The sequence below is a fragment of the Octopus bimaculoides genome, chromosome 6 (genome assembly GCF_001194135.2).
Source record: "Octopus bimaculoides isolate UCB-OBI-ISO-001 chromosome 6, ASM119413v2, whole genome shotgun sequence".
In the NCBI taxonomy this organism is placed as follows: domain Eukaryota; kingdom Metazoa; phylum Mollusca; class Cephalopoda; order Octopoda; family Octopodidae; genus Octopus; species Octopus bimaculoides.
The window spans coordinates 116,802,584-116,807,177 of NC_068986.1; the positions used below are offsets into that span (position 1 = coordinate 116,802,584).

General features: G+C 40.3%; 1 long non-coding RNA gene across 1 annotated transcript in view; it reads right to left on the bottom strand.

Annotated features, from left to right (window-relative positions):
- LOC106872214 (uncharacterized) overlaps positions 1-1,460 on the bottom strand; it is a 25,868-nt gene extending 24,408 nt beyond the window's left edge. The window contains exon 1 of the long non-coding RNA XR_001409747.2: positions 1,109-1,460. This is a non-coding gene — a long non-coding RNA (uncharacterized LOC106872214). The remainder of the gene's footprint in view (positions 1-1,108) is intronic.
- Between the last annotated feature and the right edge of the window lie 3,134 nt (positions 1,461-4,594).

A 4,594-nucleotide genomic window follows, 5' to 3' on the forward strand; every position in this document is an offset into this window, starting at 1 on the left:
TATATATATATATATATCGTATAATTCCAAGTGTGTGAAGGTGGGAGATGCACAATGTCTGAATGAAAAAAAAAAAAAAGCGGAAGGATCATAATTGAAATGCCTTTAATTATAAGAACCGCTCAATCAGACAACAGCTCGATCTGCAAGAAATAGCAGTAAAATCTACCTCAAATCACGCCGTATTTATTTATTTTTTTTAAGGTAAAAAAACATTAAATAGTATAGTCCGGGGATAAAGAATACCTGTAAACAGTTGGATTGTCACAACTGGAACGCTTTTGATCATAAGTTTGCATAATGACAACAATAGTAACAAGGAAGACCCCCAAAAAAGAAAAATTGGTTCATAAAACTCAAGAGGATATATTCCCGGGTTTACGTAGGTAGCAGTAAGAAATGGTCATCTAATGCGAGGTTTCCCGTACCAGGGTACGTTGTGATTATCTCTGGAGTATTTCAATAAACTATATTTAAAGCATAAAGCATTAAGCATTAACCGTTTAATTGAATTGAAACGATTTGGGCGATGGTCGCTGAGAAAACGATAAATCGCGTCATAAACGACAGCTGTTTGGCTACTTTACTTTAGTCTGTATCGTTCGTAATTATTCTAACTCTTCCATTTTACCACAAATGTTCCAGATGCTGCTCACGAGACTAAATTACTAGAGAAAAAAAACCCCTTCATGTAATGAATAGCATGTTGCTGTTGTTATTTTAGCTATAAGTCAACTTTGATCGGACAACCCTAAGCAGAAAACAATATCTCACTTACCCATCCTGTCTTTCTAAGGGGTATGTAGAATTATAAATCTCAAATATATATATTTTTTCATTTATTTCAAATGATCGGGTGGGGTTTTAGTGAGATCAGGCCGTTACTTCTAGCCGGTCGAGCGACTATGTAACGGCTCCTGTAACGTGAAAAGTGTTGGTAAGATTAATCACACACCTAATTGATTCGTGTGTGCCAGTTTTTTTTATATGCGCAAAAAATAAAATAGTTGTTATTTATTACGAAACTAAATGGGAGATAAGGAGAATGTAACATACAAAATTAAGTAAGATGTATATTTAATAGGTATAAATGAAGAGTGGAACTTACCTCGACACGACCCTTCGCCGCTTTCTTTTGCGTTTGGCCCCCTCCCTCGGACATTTGAATATCGTTTAGGAGGACCAGAAATGCCAGGGCAAACACAGTCCAAAGGAAGCATTGCTTCTTTGGTCTGGTTTCCATCTTCGACTCCGACTGAAACAACAACCAGAGAAGAATGAAGTTGTCTCAGCTTCAGACGCACAGTATTGTGGGAGTTAGGAGTGAATCGCAATTATTTATATAGGAGCGACGGAGTTGGCAGCGGGAACGGAGGCGTTAGTCGTGATGGTGGTGGTGGTGGTGGTGGCATGAAAACGATGGTGGGGAAGAAAAGCAGGTTTGCGATTGTGAGAGGAAAGTGTTCATATGATTGCACCCGGATATACAATAAAACCTGCGTGTTTTTTTTTTTTTTTCTAATAAAACCATTTTGAAACTAGTAGACGGGTGGTTGTTCGATCTCGCCTTGCTCCATTACATATACGTGTATGTGTGTGTGTATGTGTTTGTGTGTGTAAATAACGCATGCTTATATATATATATAAGTAACTAAGAGAAGTAACTCAGAGTGCTCATTAGCATATCTTTGAACAACAGATACAGGTCTACCAAATATCATACAACATTAAGTGACGTTTATTTTCGGGGTCTTATTAATGCAGTCAGTAATTGTATGATGCTAATTAAATGTTCGTGCTTAGACTTACAGCATTTGAAATAATTAATTATGTGATAAGGAATATATTTTACAAAAGAAAGACGAAAAAAAAAAGAGAAAGAAAAGTAACACCAATGCGGCACCAAGTTTAGCAAGCCGATACACCCACGGCATTACCACGGGCGATGGCGTGGCTAAGGCGTTGGAAAAGCTAAGCGCTTTCATGGACATCACCTGACACCTCGGTAAGGCGAGCAGCCAATGATGACAAGAACTTCACCGTTACCGGTCCAGTCCCTCTGAACATCTCAAACGCCACAGGCTGGAAGGGATAGTTTACTGCCGTGTCCCAATGCTTCAGGGTTTTGTTCCGTTCGGCTATGGAAGCAGCGATGCCCCCATTTACCGCAACATCCATGATGCTGGAGAGAGCAAAAGAGACACAAACTGTGGCGTTCCAGATGAAGTACCTACCTCTAACCTAGAGACAGAGAGTAAGACCAACTGGTCTCTTTCCACCAATTCTGGATAATCCCACCGGCTCCAGAACGGAGATGATATTAATCCGAGCCAAGGCCCGCTTAATGATTAAGTTTAGCGCGGTATGACGAGTGAAACAACCAGCTTTTAAGCGGCAAGACAGACCGTGAAGACGTGTGGAATCGAGAGGGTCTACACAGCAACATCTCAGTTCCCTACAAACGTCAGCTCCCACTCTCAATGCGATGGAGATGCGGAGCTCATCTAAACTGAGTCGACCTGCAATGTTGGCCACAGGCAGGGCATCAATCCAGTTCCCCGAGAATTTTGCACTACTAGAAAGTAGGCGACACCTTGAAAATTGATCACATTGATCAAGGAGAGAGTTGAAAGTGGCACCTGAACGCGGATTGTGTCATACTCTCTGCTTCTGTCTATCCTCAACTGTAACAGGAACTGACAAACCCAGCATCTCTCCACTGTAACCGAGCTTCGTTCATCTCCCTGTTGGAGAGGAGAGGGTGTTGCCTACTAAAGGAGAGCAAGCGTAAATGGAAGAAAGAAAACAAGGAAGAGATAGAAACGAACATTTGTGCGGACCTAGATCCCCAAACCGGTTGGGCAAAGCAGCTAGTCGCTGGACTTTGGGGAGTGTTTGACATTGACCAAGAATTCGAGTTTCCTGAAGATTAGGTCGTCAAAGCATTGGAGAGGCGACGAGAATCTATAAAAGGGACTAACTCTGAGAAAGTACAATAACTAAGGAATCGACAATTCCGAAGCATAAAAAAACCTTGGTGGGGGTCAATTACCACAAGATATTTTAAAATTTACTCGAGGTTAGCCATCTTGTATTGAAAGATGAATTCGAAAGTTCGGTCAGAAATTGGGGATCGAAGAGAGCACCACACTGAAAAAAGAGGAACCGCGATAGAGGGGAAGGAGTCTAAACACGTTTACTGTTTGCTGATGTGAAGCTTGGATGGTTGAGAAGCCAGAGCTCGTATTTGAAACTGTTAACGTTAAGGCCCATACGACCAACTTCCTCAATCATCGTCCTTGTGATTGCATGGACCTTGTCAGGTTAATTAAATTTATCTCTGCCTGTAGATGATGTATCAACTGACGATTATGACCAGCTACAAATGAGAAGGGAAAATAATCTCAAAATTCTAGAACTCTCTAAAGTTGATGTGCCATTAAAGAAAAGGACAGGCTTATCGTTTGGAGATAAGAGAACAGTTAGGTGCACGTGTACACACACACACACACACACACACACACACACACACACACACACACACACACACACACACACACACACAAAAGGGCAAAAGCTCGCTCGATCGCGATTTTCAGTACACACACGCAAACACACGCACACTGGTTTCAAATTTTGGTACAATGCCAGCAATTTGGGGGCAGGGGTAAGTCGATTACATCGACGCCAGTGCTCAAAACTAGTACTTAATTTATCGATCCTAAACGGATAAACGGCAAAGTTGACCTCAGTGGAATTTGAACTCAGAACGTAAAGACGGACGATATGCCGCTAAGCATTTTGAGCGGCGTGCTTACATTTCTACCAGCTCGCCGCCTTACACACACACACACACATTACCAAAGAGAACGGAGTGAGCAACATATTTTATTGCATAATATTACAGTTGTTTCATCGACGCCTTGTTACTGGAATATTGGTTTAAAATTTTGGCAGAAGCCCAACAACCGTTAAGTCGATTACATCGACCCCAAAGCTCAACTGGTACTTATTTTATTGACTCCAAAAGGATGAAAGGTAACGTTGACCTCGGCGGAATTTGAACTCAGAATGTAAAATATTTTTCGCCGGCGTGCTAACGATTCTGCCAGCTCGCAGCATTAATTATTGTTGGAATATTATTCTATAATATACAAAATGATAATCCATGTCAATATTATTTTAGCAATTTTGGAGAATGCCAACGCCCTGGGTGTATATATAAAGCGGTGTGTTGAGCTAATCTTTATTCTACAGAATCTCTCATTAATGTTGTAATAACCATTTCATTAGCATAATATAACTAAAAAAAAAAAAAAAACTCGACAAAAGACAAAAAGCAAATGTGTCGTAAACCACAAATTCAAATTAACCCGTCAACCAATTATTTAAATAAAGAGAACAAAGGAAAGAAGGGGAAAAAAAGCAAGTAAGTAAATAAAGAAAAAAGAGGAAGAAATGCATAAAAGGACAGATAAGCAATGTAAGATAACTTATTTTCATGCCTGTAGAATCGTATATTCCTTGTAGCTAGAGTCTCCCCTAAAGTCATGAAGTTGGCTGACCACAACAGTTCAACATTCACTTTGTAATT